The sequence below is a fragment of the Streptopelia decaocto genome (genome assembly GCF_964273445.1).
Source record: "Streptopelia decaocto genome assembly, chromosome: 5".
Lineage (NCBI taxonomy): Eukaryota > Metazoa > Chordata > Aves > Columbiformes > Columbidae > Streptopelia > Streptopelia decaocto.
The window spans coordinates 72,736,463-72,756,779 of NC_138659.1; the positions used below are offsets into that span (position 1 = coordinate 72,736,463).

At 50.2% G+C, this 20,317-nt stretch overlaps 1 long non-coding RNA gene across 1 annotated transcript; it reads left to right on the top strand.

Moving 5' to 3' along the window:
- Nucleotides 1-10,428: 10,428 nt before the first annotated feature.
- LOC309440332 lies at nt 10,429-19,615 on the top strand. The gene is made up of 3 exons (XR_014184171.1): nt 10,429-10,584; nt 10,848-10,955; nt 19,192-19,615. It is a non-coding gene; the product is annotated as an uncharacterized lncRNA (long non-coding RNA).
- Nucleotides 19,616-20,317: the final 702 nt, after the last annotated feature.

A 20,317-nucleotide genomic window follows, 5' to 3' on the forward strand; every position in this document is an offset into this window, starting at 1 on the left:
GAACAGCAACCAGGGGGAATCTGATTAAATATTGTAATTAATGGTGGCCACTGTAGATAATATTAATATGCTGCACAGGTCTAGGTGGGAATACTTTGAGATGTGTAGTATAGTACTGCACTACATGTAATATATAATAAGATCTATATTTTAAATCATATATTGCTTATTACATAATGTGTATTACACAATAGATAATGTTACATATGCATTGTATTTATCCCTGTCAGATCCATTTGTTTTGAAAAAGGATGATCAGACATTGAAACCAGTAAAAGGTTTGTTGAAGAACAGATATTGGTGTAGAATACACAGAGAACATGAGATCAGAATTGTCCCTCGGTCAGTCCAGGGTGGCATCCTAAGGTCCTTATGTCGGGGGACAGGCTGCATTGGTATCACCAGTGCATTTTATACGGGATTAGACACGCTGTGCCTAAAGCTGCAAATATGCCAAAACCTTCTGAGATTAAACAGCATCGTGAGGAGTCTCCCACTGAGTTTTTACACCGTCTTAAACCGACAGCTCAGAAATATATTAATATAGATCCTGACTTGGAGAACAGAGAATGAGAATTCTTAGTTGACTGGGAGCTCATTATTCTGTGTTAAACACTATGCAGGGAATATTAAGTAGTGATTCTGTAACAGTTATGGGTGCCACGAAAATTGCCAAACACGGCCCTTTAACCCGCTGCTTAGGATGTTTGTAGGTGGAGTCTGGTACTTATTGATTGTGTACCATGTGTCTTCTCTTGTGCACAACAAATGGTTGAAAAAAGCTTTAATGGTGCAATGGCTGTGCAGTTACACGCTGCTACGGCTGCAATTGTTAAACAAAGAAGGGGAGATGTGGCAGGGTTGTGACATCAGGCCTGTGAGAAACTGCAAGAGTCACAGTGTGAGAACAAGCGCTGGTGGAACAACACATGCAGCAAGGACTGTGTGGGACATGAACTGTCAGGGACAGAGGGATTGATATGGGACTGATACGGGATCGGTACATCAGGGACAGAGGGATTGATAGGGGATTGATACGGGGTTGGTACATCAGGGACAGAGGGACTGATACGGAGTTGGTACATCAGGGACAGAGGTACGCGATGTTTCAAATGCAAACCTGAGTTTGTATTAAATGTCTCTTCGCATCTTAGAGTCTGTGCCTCATTTGCTACACCCCTTTATCTGTTTCCCAAATTGTGATTTAAACACCATTGTAAAAATAAAGCTTTCCCCCCTTAATTTTTGTCACATATTGTAATTAGAATTAATAGAGATCTTGAAGCCTGTCCTAGCTAAACTGGAGAAAAGACAGCAGCCATGTGTATTTTTAAATAAAGATTAAATCAAGTCTGCTAACTCATTATCTTAAAGCATTTTCCTGTGATCACCTCCCTCCCAAGGTTTTGTGTCTGTTGTCACCCACGACCACAGTGGAGGAATCACCGTGGGCACAACGCCAGGAACCGCCTGTTGGTGTCCAGGATATCCACTGCAGCAGATGCTGTTAGTAGAGGAGCACATCATGGAACTGAAAAACCATCTAATGGTGTCATTATACACATTCACTGCTCTTTTTTCTGCTTTATACCCCTTGTAGCACACGGAGCCCGATTTTCCTTCTCTAGGGCCTTTCACCCGGTTCACCGCACCCGTGTGATCATTGCACTGCACGTGGGCAAAATCAGCCGTGCCCTGTGTTTCTCCTGTAAAATAGTAAGAATGATAATATAATCGGGCCAGGAACTGCCTTCACAGTGAATATTTGAAGGAACCCACTGCTAATGTATTGTTAATTGGTACTTGCATTATGGATTAGATGCAACAAAAATCCATACTTTCTTTTATCCTTTGCTGTACAGGAGGTGGTTGAACTTTTCTATAGCAGATTCAGTCACCTGTTGTAAAGCAAGATGCTTGTCTCCTGTGAGGAAGCAGGGTAGATGTATCCATACTCTATAAGCACCATCGATGAGCTATATAGAGTAAGAGCTTAAAAACAAACAAACCAACAACAAGAAGCTAATGATAAAAACAACAAAAGAGGCAAAAAAACCCCAAACAAACCAACACAAAAGCGCAGAGGCTCCTGAACGCCCCTGTCAGTGCTGTGATGTCCATTTTCCAGGGAGCCTGTGGGGTGTCCCCAGAACCACAGATACAGGTGACCTGGCTGGGTGGTGCCAGCAGAGAACAGTTTGTGTGACCGACCCGCTGGGCTGCCCTGGGAAAGCCGGGGACAAAGGGCCGGGCCGGGGCATCAGGAGGTTGGTTCCAGCTCACGGAACAACTCACAGCGACTGCGGAAACAGCCCCGAGCCGGGACGTGCCCCCGGCCGTGTGCTCCTGTCCCACCGCCGCGGGCTGTCCTGGCTCTGGGCATCGCTGCACAGGATCGTTTGAGAACCGTTCCTGAAGGATGCGAAGCCCAGGAAAATAATACTTTATAAATGTCGGGGTTTTATCTTTTATCAGTGTGTCTGCCATGTCCGCGGCTCTGGGAAAGCGCGTTCAGGGAGCTCAGGCTGCCCACGGGTCAAGAAAAGGGCCCGCGCTGCGGGGCCCGGGGGGCGCTGCGTGACCGCGCTCGGTGCTGCCGTCTGGTGGCCACAGGCCGGTACTGCAGCTGGGGAGCGGCGCCCTGTGCCCGTGCCGGGAGACGAGGGGGCGCTGCCGCTGCGGGCAGGGTCGTGCCGGTCAGAAAGGGGGGGCAGCGGTCCGATGAGCCGCCGGGAAACAGAGAGGCCCCCGGCTCTCCGGGGGCAGCCCCGCTGCGAGGGGAATGGGCGAGGCGGCAGCAGGAGGCGGCGGCGTCTCCTCGGTCCCGGGCACAGGGGAGAGAAACCTGCCGGCCGGAGCTCCTTAGGGCTCTCTCTGTTCACAATGAATTTATGGGTAGGTGACCACCCGCCCCCCTTTTCAGTGTAAAGCAAATGAGCGCGGTTTGTTGTTCCATTTTAAACGCGGCTGCTGGAAGCCGCGCGGCCAAAGGGCGTGGGGGTCCCGGCAGAGCAGGCGGGTGAGGATGCAGAGCGGGCCAATCAGATGGCTCCTGAGGGATGGAGGGGCGGAGCTCTGATAGGCGGGGAGAAAGGCAAGTGATGTGCGTAGGCAGCCAATCAGGTTGCCAGAGGGGCGGGCACTGAGGTCTCCCTACTGCGCATGCTCAAAATGCGCAGTCCTCAGTCAGGTCCGACCCCGAGGCAGGCACCTGGGGGCGGACCGCGGGAAGGCGCATCCAATAGAAGCACGGCGCAGTGGAGTGGAAAGCAGCCAATCAGAGTGCGCCGATACAATCCCGTTTGAACAGCTGCCTGCCTGGCAAACGCGTCCGTGGTGTCTCGAGGCGGGTAGCGGGAGTTAACGGGGAAACGGGGGTCGGGGCGAGGGGGGGAGGCTGTGGAGCCCTCATTTTGGCCTCTCCGTCCCGTTTGCCTCGCTCTCCCTCTCTCTGTGTCACCTCGTCCGGCTCCCTGTCACTGTCTTTCTCTGATAAGCTGACCTGCTCTTTGCCCTCCTTTTTTGTGGAATCACAGGCCCATTCTGCTTGGAAAAGACACGTGCAATTTTAAATTTGGGGTTGACTTCTAGGATTTTTTTTCCCCATTAGTGTAAATCGATGGCACGTTGTCCTGTGACTCAATCCCCGTTCTGTTCTGTGGAGTCTTCAATTTAGGATGTTCAGCTAAGAAAGTTTGTCCTTCCAGCAAAGGAGACGTCATTGGTAGGACTGAGAGAGGCTTTGAAGTGCACGATCAGAATTGAAGGCAGACTGCACTTGCCGTTGCTGCTGTTGGTCTTGGCTTTCACTGGTTTCCCCACGGCTCCCTAGTGTTTGGGAGCTCGGAGAGGGCATGTTTTTTCCCCAAGGAGAGGCCGTGCTTAAAAAAGAATTTGTTTCCTCAGAGAAGTGCAAGTCCGTGTGTGTAAGACAGACAAAAACCCCAACCTAGTCAAGTTCTGAGTGTGCGGGTGAGAATTCAGAGCGGGCCAATCAGATGGCGCGGGAGGGCTGGAGGGCTGGAGGGACGGAGCGCTGGTTGGCTGCCTAGGCACGTCAGTTGCCACTCTGTCCGCCTATCAGATTGCTGGAGGGGCGGGCGTTGAGGGCTCCGTACTGCGCATGCCCCAAAGAGCGAGCTCTTAGGCGGCGAGAGAGGTGATTGACGTGTCCTAGGCAGCCAACCGGGACACGGCAAAGGGCGGGTGCTGCGGCATCCCTACTGCGCATGTCCAAACCGCGAGCGCCTCGGTTGCGGGGGGGTAACCGGGAGCGAACGGGAACGGGGGTCGGGGCTGCTGCGGAGCGCTCGCTGCGGCCGGCGGGACGGCGGGAGAGCGCGAGGGGAACGGAGCGGCGAGAGACGCGGCAGGTGAGCGCAGCCACGGCCACGGGGACCGTGCCGTTGGAACGGGGGGAGCGGGATGGGCTCCGTTTCCCCCCCGCCCTTACGGCCGAGCTGGCGAAGCTGGTGGGCGGCGTGCGAGCCCGAGGGCAGGTGCGCTGAAGGCTTGCGGTCTGGAGCCGCGTCTCCCTCCGGCGCAGCGCCCGTGCCCGGTCCGGCAGTCCCTCCGGGAGCGGCGCAGCCCCCGTGAGTGGGGGCACGTTTAAAAGCGGAGCTGAGGCGCGGTTGCAGGCTCGGTGGTGGGGCGCCGCTTCGGCGGGAGCTCGGGGCGAGGCGCGGCGGGTTCCGTGTCCTGTAGGCGCGGCTTCCGTGCCGCGGCTCTCCGTGTGCTTTTTTGTTTTGTTGCGTTTGTTTTTTGGGGTTTTTTTTTCGGGATTCCGGCGACACGCGGCGCGACCGCTCGCCCGGGGCTGCCGCGGCGGGTCTCAGTGTCGCCGCCCTGTGGCGAAACTCGGGTACTGCAGCGCACGGCCAGGGGGCAGAGACGCTGCTTGACCCGAAGCAGCCAGAGGTGCCAGATAAGAAACACAAGCAGTCAGAGGTGCCAGATAAGAAAGAACCGTCAGAACCGGCAGGAGCTGCGGCTTCACAGCTCCATCAGCGTTGATCTTATGACTTTGATGTTGATGCTAGTCATTTTGACTTACCTTATGCTACAGCGTTCTGTTTGGCACTGCTAGTGGGTAACAAATAATTGTGCTGTACCACAGCACGAGGTGATAATATTTTTGTAGATTTATACTGCCAAAGAATTTGCAAGTATATTGCAAAGGGGGGAATTCAAGAGAAGCTGCCAAGTTAGTGTATGCTGTGATGAAGTTATAGAACTCATACCCTCGTTAACCAGTTGATGTGAGGTAAATGCTTTCTGACCCCCTGCACGCTGAGGCGATATTTTTCACCTCTTAGATCCTTCTGCATGACAAGATGGAGACAGAAGATTAAATAACACGTTGTTTAGAAGCAGAGTGCTTAGTTTCTATTTAACTAATAGGTGTATTGTCAGTGTATCGGCCAGCGTGCCGCAGAGGAGCAGGAGGCGCCAGCCGGCCGGGGGCAGATGCCGGGTGCGTCCCCAGCTCGCCAGAGCTCCCCCTGAGCCTCCTCCCGCGGCCCCGCTCGCCCCGTGCAGCCGCCCCCAGCCGCGGCAGCTCCTGCGAACCCGTCCCGTGTTCCCGGGCCGCTCCCGAGCCCCACGGTGAAGGTGGCAGGCCGGCCCTCGGCACCTCTCCGGTGGCCCGTGCGGAAGGAGCAGGCTCAGGCAGGGGTGAGCTACGGTGCTAACGGCTGCTGCTTCTTCTTTCCCGCTCCCAGAGGCCACGCTGAGGATGCGGCCGTTCGCTGCCACCCCGGGGATGCCGTCGGCTGCGCCCGCCTCGGGCTGGCGAGGCTCGTCTGGCAGCGCGGCGGGAAAAGGGACGGGGGAGCGCGTCCCGTCCGTGGACGGGTGCTGCCGCGGCTGGAGCCGGAGAGGTAAAGAGGAAGAAATGCGGGGCCGTCGGCCCGACGTCTGCTTCCTGCGGCGGGCAAGAGAGGGAGCCCCTCTCTCCGGGTGGCGAAGGGTCCCTCTGCGTGGCGTGCAGTGGGCCAGGCCGTCAACGTGCGCGGCAGGTCCGTGCGCGTATCCCGGAGCGGGACGGCTGCGTGGCGAGCGAGCCAGCGAGGCTCCGTGTCCCCGAAGCCTCGTCTCGTAGCAGCCCTGACACCCCACCGTGTTCTCCTAGGCTGAGGACGGCCGAGCGCCCCGAGGGAGGAGAGGAGGGGACAGGAGCGTCTGAGCTCTTAGAAGCCTCCTGGCAGCCACCGAAAGCGAGAGCCGCTGTGAGTCCCTGGCCCTCGGGCCTCGTCCCCGGCTTGTGTGTCCTGGTGCCTCCCTGCCCCTCCGTCTCCTTTTTCCCCACGCTTTCTCTGGCCCGCTCTTGTCCCCGCTGTGCGCTCTTGTCCCCGCTGTGCGCTCTTGTCTCCCCCCTCCGCTGTGCTGTCTTGTCTGTGTGTCCCCGCGCTCTTCTCTTCCTCTCTGTGTCTGTACGTGCTGCTCTGTCCCCCGACCTTCCTGTCTTTCTCTTTCCTTCCTCCCTCCCTTCGTCTTCTCTCTCTGTGCCTTTGTCATGCTCAGCGTTGCTGGCTTTCTTCATTCTGTACGGCGCTGTTCCCGTCCTCGTTCCTGTTCTGAGCCTTCGTGCTGCCCCCCGCCCCGTTTTTCTCTTTTTTTGTTGTTTTTTCCCTGCCCTCCGTCTCTCCGCGGGGCTCCTCATTCCTCTCTTTCTTCCTCCAGCCCCCTGTGCTCCCCGCGGTCTCTCTCGCTCTGCCATCGGTTTTGCCTGTTGCTCTCCTTCTTGCTTCCCATTGATAGGAGGAACAAAAATCTTTTAGAAAACCCTCGGCATAAGGTAGCAAGACCAGGCCTAACGTAACAGATACCTAACAGAGAAAAACTGGCTCTACAGGGACTGGAGGTGGGGCAAAGCGGGATGTCCTTGGCTCGCAGGCTGGGAAAATGGAACCTTCCACTGAATGGAGAAGGAGCTACTTGAGTAGCAGCACAAAATGACAGTGGGTGTGCTCAAGAAATGAGGTCGAGAAGCCGACACCGGGGCGGGGGGGCATCGGGGACCACTGGAGACCCTTGGTGGACACGCTGGCACACCAGGGATGGACTGCCAGCGAAGGGTGGGGTTATGGAAAGAGCTTCCGTTTAATGCATTAACTAAGCGCTGGGAGCAAATGAATATCCAATAGGTAGATGTAATCAATACCAAGAAGCGAGAGTCACATGCGCGCTCGATTACAGGGACGATCCTTGAGCGTGTGGTGCGCTGTATTGAAATTGCCTGCCGTTTAACACTTTCAGAACAGTGTTCAAGAGTCTTTTTTGCCGACGTTTTGGTATCTCCCCGCGTCCCGTGGTTTCTCGCTGCGTCCCCGTGTCCCGCTCCCTGCCCGTGGCCGCGTTCCTCTCTGTCCCATTGACCGTGCCGGGCTTTTTCCCTCCGTCTCCGCCCCGCCGCGCCGATTTGTTTCTTCCTCTGCCCTGTTCCTCGGTGCTCTTCCGGCCTCTTTTCCTCTGTCCCCCCCGCTGCTGTGTTCTCTGCCTTGTTTTTTCAGATCCCTGTCCCTGTTTTCTCTTCTCGCTTGTGAAGAGAAGCTGCCAGGGGGCAGAGACGCTGTGTGACCCGCGGGGTTCGCAGTCAGGTCTCCGCGTGTCAGCGTCCGTCCCCCCGACGGGGGTCAGGTCCCCGTTTGTGTGCAGACAACATCCCTCCCTCGGTGCCTCCCTAGAACGTTTAATGACGTAAATATTGCTACTGCTAACGTTGTCGGTGCGGCTTCTTTCCTCAGCGGATCCGTCTTGCAGTCGGTGGCCCACGAATGCTTGGCAACAGCAGGAGCGGATTGAAAGGACCGGCCGCCGGAGGATGCCGAAGACTCCCGGGTCACTGATGGAAGCAGCTTTGCGTAAAGCAAGGGGTACGCGAAGCCGGGCGTGCGGGGACGGCTGCCCAGCAGGTAATGGGAGCTGAACCTTTACCTCCAGGGACTTCTGCCCTGAAAGCTGAAGAACTTGCTCTCCCGCGAGAGAGCGAAGGGGGGTATCGATATTGGCCGGCATGAACAGCTCCCTGCTCAGGCTGGCCAGCAGCATTGCCGTGCCGGGGGGCAGCTGCCGGCCTGTGGGCCGGGGGCTGCGGCTGTTTGGGGCGCTGCCCCCGCTTTGTTTTCCTAGGGGAGCCCCCCACTTTTGGGGGGTGGTGGTACGTGCACGTGTAAATGACACGATGTTCCTTTTGTTGCCATTTCAGGATCTATAGGCACGGCTGAGATTTGCATGGCTTGGAGTACTGAATGTATTAACCGAATAAAGCACGGGATCATACACGGTACAAACAGCTCCCCCAAAGAAGTGATCCCAGCAATGGCCGGTAAGTATAGAATTCCATTTCTGTACTGGGACATGCGCAACTCGTTTTATCTCCTCTGCTATTTTCATGATAGCTTCCCCATTACCATCTGTTTCTAAACAACACTCAGAAGTATTCCGTTTCCCACAGACACCCCCTTCTTCAGCTAAAAGATAATCTAAGGCTACCCGATTTTGGTCCACTGCAGCCCTGGTCTGAGACAGCTGTCTCGCTATGAGATTCAGTGCCTCAGCTGTCCGGTTGCTTCTTATTTCAACCACTGCTTGCAACCGGATAATTCGGTTTAGCATGTATATTGGGGTACGGTATCCCCAGCTTCCATCTTGGGCCCAGGTGGCTGGATCATAGTATTCAATTATCCTTTTCGCAGGCCATTCATCATCTTTCCAAGTTTGCGTTCCTCCTCTGGGGACATTTGTTAAACCGCTCTTCTCTCTCTTTAAAGTTTCGTACAGAGGTTTCCCCAGGTGACTCCCTTTTTCCTTTGGGAAAAGGAAAAATGCTGGTTGAATTATCCCTATTGTACAAGACCCTCTCCATTTAGGCATTAACTCGTCCTAAGCTCTGTTCCCACATATCCAAAATAATCCATCGGGGGCTTTCCGTGGTTCGTTGACATCGGTAGAGCCAGGATTCTGCCAAGATCTCCTTAAATCCCCCATTTCCTCCAAGGGGTTTGCTTTGCTTCGATTCTTCCAGCATATCGTTTCATTTCCCAGGCTACAATTTCGAGACCAATATCCATTAGGAGGACAAGATCCTCATGATCTCCCACTTTTATATGAAGTATTCACGTGAATGGGATGTTATACACAGTTGGTCAGTTTCTCGGTCACCTGTTTCTTGTTGCCCCTCTTGCAAGATGTGAATCTGTCCTTAGCAACAAGTTAGCATTCCATTGCTCTGTTTACCACAACACGTATCTGGTTCTCCAGGAAAATGCAGCTAATATGAAACTTTAGCTGACAGGCAAATTCACTAAAAGAGAAACTTGTTTTGTAACAAAACCAGCACAGCCCCCCACCGCCAGGGGCCTGTTTTTTTCCCCCAGGAGTTCCGGAGGGGGACCCAGGAGTTCCGGAGGGGGACCCAGGAGTTCCGGAGGGGGACCCAGGAGTTCCGGAGGGACCCAGGAGTTCAGGAGGGACCCAGGATTTCTGGGGGGACAGAAATGCCATTTGTGCCGCGGCGGGTCTCAGTGTCGCCGTCCTGTGGACAAAGCGCGGTGCTGCACCCGGCCGCCCCAATGGGGTGCCGCGGCGCGCCTCAGTGCTGCCGCCCTGTGGCGAAACTCTGGTACTGCAGCGCACGGCCAGGGGGCAGAGACGCTGCTTGACCCGAAGCAGCCAGAGGTGCCAGATAAGAAACACAAGCAGTCGGAGGTGCCAGATAAGAAAGAACCGTCAGAACCGGCAGGAGCTGCGGCTTCACAGCTCCGTCAGCGTTGATCTTATGAGTCTGATTTTGATGCTAGTCATTTTGACTTACATTATGCTACAGTGTTCTCTTTGGCACTGCTAGTGGGTAACAAATAATTGTGCTGTACCATAGCACCAGATGATAATATAAGGAAGATGGCTCAGCCTCAGATAGGGAAGACGTGAAAGGAAGGGTGGGCTACACTGTCTATACATGCTGGATTTTAGGAAAAAAAAATTTATCACGGCCTTATTCAAATCTGACTGTCTAAAGCCAGGCATTTCTGTTCCTCAGAGCTCTGCCCCAGGGGAGCTGGTGTGCGGGAAAGTAAATTCAACTGGAGGCGGCTTAGTTTTTAAACTGCGTGATGTGCTTTTTCTGGGGTGGCATTAACCTGAGAAATTTGGGAACTCAGAAAAAAACATAAAATCTATCTGCACTGCCACTGCCTGTTGTCAGCCCAGCATTTTCATCAGGCAAGGCGAGGTCTAACCTGAGAATGGGCTGCTCACAACCAGAGACCCACGGTTCAGGGAAGCCAAAGGATTTTATCATGGGGTTGTTTTGGGAGATGTTCTGATATGTGACGGGTGTCTGCTTTTGGTCTTACACAGGAATAAATCAGTATGGCTTAATCCACCGTATACCAGCAGGTCTATGTGTCAGGTGGACTTAATGGGTCTGAACAGCTTCACCTGGGACCTCACCCACAGCCTGACCACAGGCCCTGGATCCTATTTAAGCTCAGCCCAGGGCTCTCACCTGCTCTTTGAGCTCTGCTGCAGGAGTGCTGGTCTGCAGCCTTGTTGTTGCCTGTGCTCCTTGGACTGATGCTGTCGGTAGGTGTCTCCTGGATGGCCCCTTGCGTATGTGTTGTGGCTTGTCTGTTCCTGTCTGCATTTGCTCCTGACTGGGTTCCTTGGGTGGCCCTGGGCCTGTTCATCCCTTGGTGGTTCTGTTTGCTGTGTCTGGGCGCTGTGGGAGCTGGGCAGAGCCCTCACTGGGGTTGCTCTTGGTTCCTTTCCCTCAGGGAGCATCTGGAGCAGTCGCTGTAATGAAGCTAAACCACCTTGTATGTTGCTTATGTGCATTGTCTTTTCAGGAAGTAAAGAAAGGAACTCTTTCTTCGTGAGCTGGGAGATGAATTGTTTAAATTAGTGAGGAGTTCCCCCAGACCGTCGTGTTGGTGGGAGAGCATTTCTTCATCCATGTGAGTAAGAGTATATGAGCTGGCCCCGTCTGCCTCAGACATCAACCTCTATGAAAGGGCATGAATTTTTTGGGATCTTCCTCAAGCAAAGATAATATATAATGGTTTCTGACTTCTATGGCGCCTCTTTCCTGCTCTAAAATGGTAATTCTGACAAAGGCGCAATATCTGAGTATGTATTTCTGTAGCTGTCACCCTGATTTCACTAAAAAGCAATACTGCCCCCCATCTCTTTATTTTCCTGTTATAAAAATTACTGTGAGCAAATATGTCTCTTGTAGGCATGGACTTAAACTTTTGGAGTGAACAAGTAATTCTGGTTCACGGGAAATTATCACCTTGCCAAGGGAAGCAGATAACTACAGGAGTAAATCCTCACGGCTCGTTAAAACCACGCTGTGGGTCTAGCTGGTGACAAACCACATCTGTCAGACTGGAGATGAAAGTGGCTGTACCTTTGTCAAAGCACTGTGTAGGCTGAGGAGCTTGGTTGTTAGTATAGCTATGCTAATCTGAGAATGACGTTCAGATGGAGGCAAAGAAAGGCTGGGAAGGTGTCTGGGAACTCCCCGTGTTGTTGGCTGCAGTCTGGGAAAGTGGATGTGTTGCCGGATGCTGCTTCCCCAGCGCCTGGGACCACAGGGTGGGCAGCACTAGGGATACCTGCAAGACTTGCTTAACTTGTTTTTCTCAGGCTCCTTGGCTTTTTTTGAAGTATCAGTTTATTAGTGCTCTTCTCTAATTGACCTCTCATCACATTGAGTTTCACATCAGGTTGGTGATGGTCAAGTCACTTATTCCTTTTGTCTTTCTTTGGAGCTTGCTTTAGAGACTAGACCAAGTGGGCTGGCACCCTGGTTGAATTCACTGTGGTGGGTGATTTATTACTAATATACAGGGAAGGACCACTTTGGAGGTCCTGCTGAGATGGTACAGATGTAAATGGCATACAAAATAAAGATGGGAAATGGTAGCAATGCCTAGCAGTAAGCTGTCACCTCAGAGCAATAGTCCAATGAGGTCTGTTATCGCGATTGAGAGACGGGGACGCCACTTGATACAAGCATAGTATCCACCTTTATTATTCAAAATGTCCGCATTTATACATCAAAAGGCGTGCGTGTCTTATGCTAATTGGCTAATCACCTTAACAGACAGGAGGCTGGCCATCCCCGGCGGGAACACTGGTCAGGCAGTATTCGCATAACAAGAAGACTGCCACTTCATAGTCACAAACTGCTTCCCGCCTCAGGGTACAGGCACCGCCTCCCCCGTACTTCGTAACTATGGCAACACTTAGCCTCACACACACGGCAAACATACAACAAACTAACTTATTAACTCTAAATCCAGACAATCCACATCTCCCCCTTTTTTATTTTATTTTAATTAACTGGTTCCTCCCAAGGTCGGTAACCGACCAACTCGAGGACATCCTGTCTCACCAACACCTCTATACTAAAGAACACACACGAAACCACCACCAACAATGTACAAATCATTAAGAGAATAGAAACTCCTTGTTCAAGCAAATATTTCGCCCATTTTCATGACCTCTAAAACAAAGTTCATTCAATTACTAATCAGTAGTGTCTTCTGTATCAGTCGCGAGATCAGGACCAGGAATATCTTCAGGAGACTGCTGTAGTGTCTCTCGGAAAGGTCTCACGTTTTTAGCCGGGATCCAGCGAGGGCCTCTTTCTGTAGAAACACAAGCATAACCTCTTCCCCATGTAACAAGGGGATAGGGTCCCATTATCTTACCTGTTTCTGGGTCCCGAATCAACACTGACGGCTTAACCTTGGGTTCAAAAAGGTTGTTTGTACTAAAATGGCGAACTACTGGAGGATTATTATCTAATAGAGAACAATTCAAAAAATTAAAAACATACAAGGCTTTCTGTATTCGCTCCTCTGGCGTAGCAGCCCCTATTCCCCCTTTTTGTTTTAATAATAAACGTTTTAAAGTTTGGTGAGAACGTTCTATCAAAGCTTGACCCGTAGGAGAATGAGGGATGCCTGTGATGTGAGAAATTCCCCAAGTGGCAAAAAAGGTTTTTATTGATTGAGAGATATATGCAGGACCATTATCTGTTTTAATTTGGGAAGGTATCCCCAGGGTAGAAAAAGCACGCATTAAGTGTTTCCGCACATCGCGTGCTTTTTCACCAGTATGGCACGAGGCGAACAAAGCTCCAGAAAAAGTGTCAATAGAGCAATGAATATACTTTAAACGACCAAATTCAGCAAAATGGGTGACATCTGTTTGCCAGAGTTGAAGACTCTGTAAACCTCTAGGATTGACTCCTCCAGCTATGGAAGGAAAAGAATGTCTTTGACAATCAGGACACACCGCAATAATATTATTAGCTTGTTGTAAAGTAAGATTGAACTGGCGTTTTAGGCCTCCAGCGTTTTGGTGAAAAAAAGAATGACTAAGTTTAGCTTGCGCTACACGGTCTGGTAATACCTGTACTGGTAACGTCAGCATATCAGCCTGCCGGTTTCCTTCTACTATAAAACCTGGTAGAGAAGTGTGAGATCTAACATGCATAATAAAATAAGGGTGAAGACGGGAATTTAACAGAAAAATAAGTTCTTGCAGCAAATTAAACAGTGCCGTATGAGAGACATCTCGTAGCACAGAAGCTTCTGCTCGACTAACAATTCCTGCAACATAAGCAGAATCAGTAATTATATTAAGAGGAACAGACCATTTGCGAAAGACTCGAACAACTGCAGACAACTCCACTATTTGAGGAGAACCCTGTACAATTTCAATATCAGATTCCCACCGTTGACATTGACCATTCCACCAAAGAATAACCGACCTGTAAGATCTCCCAGAGCCATCTGTAAAAACAGTAAAGGCTTGTAAAGGTTGGTCACTCCGCTTTGGAATAGGTAAAAGGTGAAAATCAACATTTAACAATTTATGAGAAGGCGGATGAGAAGTAAGCTGACCTGAATAATTAGCTAGAGCTATACCCAATGCGTCTGATTGCTGTTGTAACCACTGCAGGTAAACATTTGTTACTGGCATACATATAAGAATAAAGTCCGTGCCCGCCAGGGTAAGTAATCGCTGTCGAGCCCTGATGATTAAAGATGCAAACATCTCATGCTGGGTAGAAATCGTTTTTGTGGCTTGGTTAGGTAAGAAAATCCATTCAATAATCAATAAAGGGTCCGTTTTCTGGCAATCCCATTGAAAAATAAGTGCATGAGGCTGTCGAACAGGGTTAAGGATGATTAATTGAAAAGGCAATTCTGGTTCCCACCGATGCGCTTGTCTAGAGGTAATTGCTGCTGCAACTTTATGCAAGGAAGCTACGGCCTCAGGACTGAGACTTCGTGGAGCGTTTAAATCTGAACTTCCTTTAAGCATTTCGAATAAGGAACAAAGATCCGCATTAGTGATTCCTAACAATGGTCTAACCCAATTAATTGTTCCTAACAGTTTTTGCACATCATGTAAATTCTTTATATTCACCTGTATTTGTAAAGGTTGCGGAGTAATAGTCTGAGCCCTTATACGCCATCCTAAATATTTCCAAGGTGGTATTTTTTGAATTTTTTCTGGTGCAATACAAAGGCCTGCTGTTTTTACAGCAGCCATGACAAGGGCTACAGCTTTCTCCATGACCTCATGGTGTTGTGCTGCCACTAGAATGTCATCCATGTAATGATATAACAATACAGCAGGTACCACAGTTCTAACAGGACTAAGTATTTTCGCCACATACCATTGGCATATTGTGGGACTATTTTTCATTCCCTGCGGTAGCACAACCCACTGGTATCTTTGTAAAGGAGCCTGCATGTTGACGCTAGGGACCGAAAAGGCAAATTTAGAAGCATCATCCGGATGCAATGGAATATTGAAAAAACAATCTTTGAGATCTATAATAGTTAAATGCCAATCTCGAGGGATCATGGTAGGTGACGGAAGCCCGGGTTGCAGGGCTCCCATGTCTTCCATAGCGTCATTAATTTTTCGGAGGTCATGGAGCAAGCGCCACTTGCCAGTCGGTTTTTTAATAACAAAAACAGGCGAGTTCCAGGGACTCATAGAGGGCACAATATGTCCCATAGATAATTGTTCATTAACTATATCTTGGAGGGCGCGAAGTTTTTCCAGTGGCAGGGGCCATTGATCAACCCAAATAGGAGCTTCCGTTTTCCAAGTTAACTTTAGGGTTTCACGCCCCTCAATGGCCCCACCTAAAAATGTGTCTGAATAGACATCCCCCACTGGGACAAGACATCGCGCCCCCACAAGACCATAGGTACTGGTAAGATGAACGGTTTGACTGAGGCAACTTGTCCTTCTGAATTTTGAACTTGTATTATTTCTGCACTTTGGCGACTAGCTCCATACCCCCCGATTCCTGCTAATGTCTGAGAGACATCAGCTAAAGGCCACTTAGAAGGCCACTTTGCTTGAGAAATAACTGTAACATCTGCACCTGTATCAATAATTCCACTTAACACAACTTGCTGACCTCCACGAATAAGGGTGCATTGGCATATAGGACGTTTTTGTGAAATGGCTTGAACCCATAAAATTAGTGGTTCTCCCGTAGATCCAAAATTTCCCTGTCTTTGCGGGAGCGATTGATCAAAAATTGGAGCATAATCTTCCTTAGGAATCAGTATTAATTGTGCAATACAACTTCCCTCTGGCACTGTACAAGGAGGAAACGGGGTCCAAGCCATAATTTTGATTTCTGAATTACTGTCAGGATCAATTACTCCAGGCAATACAAAAAGTCCTGACAGAGTGGCAGATGACCTTCCTAATAATAATGCTTGTGTTCGAGGAGGTAAAGGACCTGCAACTTTAGTAGGCAGTAAGTGAATAGAGGAATCAAGTAGCGTTACTGTGTGGGTGGTTGCCAGGTCCAGGCCTGCGCTCCCTGCTGTTGCTGGACGGAGGCTGGAAACACTCCTGTTTCCTGCGCTCCCTGCTGTTGCTGGATGGAGACTGGCCGCGGAACTTGTGTCTGTGCGCGCCGCGGTCCCGCGCTCTGCGATCGGTTTCCCGGTATGGGACGTCCTTGGAAGTCATATTTAGATCGACATTGATTGGCATAGTGGCGCCCTTTTTGGCACTTGGGACAAACCCCAGGTGTTTGGGGTCGTTTGGCACTAAAACAGTCTTTTTTAAGATGTCCCGGTTTTCCACACTCATAGCAGTTTCGCTGTGGATTGGCGCCCATCGGGCCGCGCATGGCCGCAAAAGCAGCGGCCATTGCCTCATATTTATGCTCCATAGTGCCAATTCTGTTACAGGCTTCCACCATTTCAATTAAAGTAGGGTTCTGATTTGGAAGAGATTTTAAGAGTTTTTTACAATCAGCGTTAGCATTTTCCACAGCCAATTTGAGGAGCAGAATCTCCCGAGCTTGTACGTTATCAACTTGCCGCTCTAAGGCTTGTTTTAATCTATCTATAAACTGCATATACGGCTCGCGAGATTCTTGGGTAATGCTAACAAAGGCTTTTTGAGGTTTACTAGAGTCAGGGACTCTTTAACAGGGCCTTTTTTGCTTCCTCCCGAATTGCTTCTAAAGCCTCCCGGGGGATATCCCTAGCTTGGCCAGCCGGATCAGAATGCTGCCCAATTCCCATGAGGTGTTCTATAGTTAATGCAGCTAAGGCGGCATTAGCATGTCCTACATAACCCTGCAAAATTGTTTGCAATCCCGTTCTCCACTGAGACTCCCACATTGTATATTGCGTTGGGGTTAATAACAACCGCGCAAGGGATTTTAAATCATGTGGGGTCATAACATACGTATCAAATACAGAAGATAAAAGGCTTGCAAAATAAGGGGAAGACAATCCATGTTCAGTAACTGTACGGCGCAACTCCTTAATAACCGAAAAAGAAAGAGCTTCCCACTGAGCCTGAGCCCCCCCCCCGTCCTTGATATATAACGGGGGCTACTATAATTCTGGCTATCTCCAACTCCCCCTCGTTTATCGCTTGGCGCTTAATTTTTCCCCAAACCTCATGAGGATCAGGGGGAAAAAGATCAGGTTTCTTTTCAGGGTCAATCGGACCCGGGTCAAAGGGATCATCCTCCGGGGGATATCCAGCAGCACAAGCTAATGACGGCGCAGAAGGTGCATGCGAGAGAGAATAGGGCGGCGGCGCAGAAGCAGCGGCAGCCGCGGTGGCGGTAGCAGCACAGGAAGGAAGTGGCTGAGACAAAACAGCCGCCGGGCGGAATGGGGGGGGCAACTGAACTCCCTCCTCGGAGTCTCGCTGATTTTGCTCTTGTGCCTTTACAGTTTCAGAAATTTTTCTCCAGCTGGGGAGCATACGCTGCGCTTCCTCATTTCCCGAGGTGGCTGCGTCCCATAACTTTATCCCCACTTCGTCCCAAAATTCACGCGTAAAAATAGAAACAGCAGTCACTGTAGGAATCTCAACCTGCGCCCATTTAAGGATTAGCTCAAGATCTTGTCCTGAAAGCGTCTCCCTCCCGTGTTTCTTAAGGAGAGCTTTCATTAATTCATAAACATCTCTCTCAGGGGAAGACTCCGCTTTCATTAGTTCATAAACGTCTCTCTCAGGGGAAGACTCCTGATTCCCCATTTTTTAGTTTCCCGCAGCTCACCTCTCGTTCTAGACGGGGGTGATTGTTTGGCCGGCCGGCTTATCCTGCTTCCTTTCAGCAGCTCATTCCACGTTCTGCGGGACTCGCGACATGCCACCAGATAGGTGGTTTTCTGCCTCTGGCGGTTTCTTCACTGAAGATCACGTCGAGGATTACCAATTTATCGCGATTGAGAGACGGGGACGCCACTTGATACAAGCATAGTATCCACCTTTATTATTCAAAATGTCCGCATTTATACATCAAAAGGCGTGCGTGTCTTATGCTAATTGGCTAATCACCTTAACAGACAGGAGGCTGGCCATCCCCGGCGGGAACACTGGTCAGGCAGTATTCGCATAACAAGAAGACTGCCACTTCATAGTCACAAACTGCTTCCCGCCTCAGGGTACAGGCACCGCCTCCCCCGTACTTCGTAACTATGGCAACACTTAGCCTCACACACACGGCAAACATACAACAAACTAACTTATTAACTCTAAATCCAGACAATCCACAGTCTGTGCCCAGGAGTTCCCTGGTTTCAGTCTTTTACTGGAGTTAAATCCAGTTTTAGCAGAAATCTTGACTGCAGCTAGTCTAGCTTTGGGCAAGAACAAGGCTGAGCTCCTTTAAATCAGTACTGAAATGGGTATCAGCTGCTGATTATCAACCAGCAAAGAACTGAAGTGTGAGGATGAATTAACATTGTGTGTCTTTTAGGATGAGTTGGCTGCTGTGTCCTGCAGCCTGGCTTCTGGAACCCCTGGGATCTGCAGTCCTGTAGGGGCTGGGAGTTGGAGTGGCTACTCTCACTCGAGTGTCAGAGGAAATTACACAGCCCTTCAAACTAAACCTTGCAAGCAGGGCTGAGGGGCTGTGAGTTATTGCTGTGATTAAGCTGATCTGGACCTGAGGAGGCTAAAGGGTTGCTTAGCGATACTTTAGCAATGACTAACAGTGCTTTACTAGGCTTTCACTGTTTACTATGGCTTTAATACTGGCTCAGTGGGTTTTTTTTTTTAGTGGAACGTTCTTACTATTTTTGTAATGGTCTCCCTTCTTGAGAAACTGTCAAACTCATCACTTATAGTGACCAGGCAGCAGTTAGCAAGCATTTGATTGCTGATCATGTGTTGATTTTTTGGCCTGACCTCATTAAGTTTCTTTATCTCTACCTTCTCTTTCCCTAGCAGTCCTTAAATGAGCTACAGAGATTAGATAATTTAAGTGCTTTTCATATAAATGCCTCCTAGTCTGTTGACTTTTCCTAAACCACCCCTTGTCCGTGTGGAAGCTTATTTCTGGTACTTAAAGGAGAGATGGACTGGGGAAGAGATGGTCTGAACCAGCCCAGAGCCACATCTCACAGAAAACTTTATTATGGTCTTCTGTAAAGCCCTTTAACAGGACAAGATGTATATTGTTCATTTAATGTTCTTCAGCAGCATAACTGTTAAGACAGGTCTCCTTCCTGATGTCAAGAGGCTGCTCTAATATGTAGTATATTCACATAATTTCCGTTAAAAAGTATATTGAGGGCCAAGCTCTCTATTAGCATTTTTAAATTCTGAGCTGAAAAATGCAAGCACACATCAAATAAATGGAACTTCCTTTTCTCTACTGAGGTATCTGAGTCATGGCTGTCACCATCAAAAATGTCTAGTAATATTTTGGGGAAAGGAAAACCCATTAAAGCTGAGGAGGGCATCTGGAGGAGTGCAGAGGAGCAGGAGGCGCCAGCCGGCCGGGGGCAGGTGCCGGTGCAGAGACGCCGTGTGACCCGCGGGGTTCTCAGAGGTAAGAACCTTTCGATTTGTTCTCCTCAGGGCACGTCCCTTTGCCTCTGGCCCCCTCACAAGCTTACTCGCCTAATGTCGCCATAAGCAGAAGGGACGAAAAAGGGCAAAGAGGACAAGATCCTCATGATCTCCCACTTTTATATGAAGTATTCACGTGAATGGGATGTGCGGGAGGGACCCGGGATTTCTGGGGGGACAGAAATGACGTTTGTGCCGCGGCGGGTCTCAGTGTCGCCGTCCTGTGGACAAAGCGCGGTGCTGCACCCGGCCGCCCCAATGCGGTGCCGCGGCGCGCCTCAGTGCTGCCGCCCTGTGGGGAAACTCGGGTACTGCAGCGCACGGCCAGGGGGCAGAGACGCTGCTTGCCCCGCAGCAGCCAGAGGAGCCAGATAAGAAACACAAGCAGTCAGAGGTGCCAGATAAGAAAGAACCGTCAGAACCGGCAGGAGCTGCGGCTTCACAGCTCCATCAGCGTTGATCTTATGAGTCTGATGTTGATGCTAGTCATTTTGACTTACATTATGCTACAGTGTTCTCTTTGGCGCTGCTAGTGGGTAACAAATAATTGTGCTGTACCACAGCACGAGATGATAATATTTTGTAGATTTATACTGTCAAAGAATTTGCAAGTATATTGCAAAGGGGGGAATTCAAGAGAAGCTGCCAAGTTAATGTATGCTGTGATGAAGTTATAGAACTCATCCCCTCATTAACCAGTTGATGTGAGGGAAATGCTTTCTGACCCCCTGCACGCTGAGGGGATATTTTTCACCTTTTAGATCCTTCTGCATGAGAGGAGGGAGACGGAAGGTTAAGTAACACATTGTTTAGAAGCAGAGTGCTTAGTTTCTATTTAACTAATAGATGTATTGTCAGTGGGAAATGAAACATTTATAACTGACATAATCAGTAATTTCTTAGGCTAGATATATTGTATGTTTAAAATTCCCCA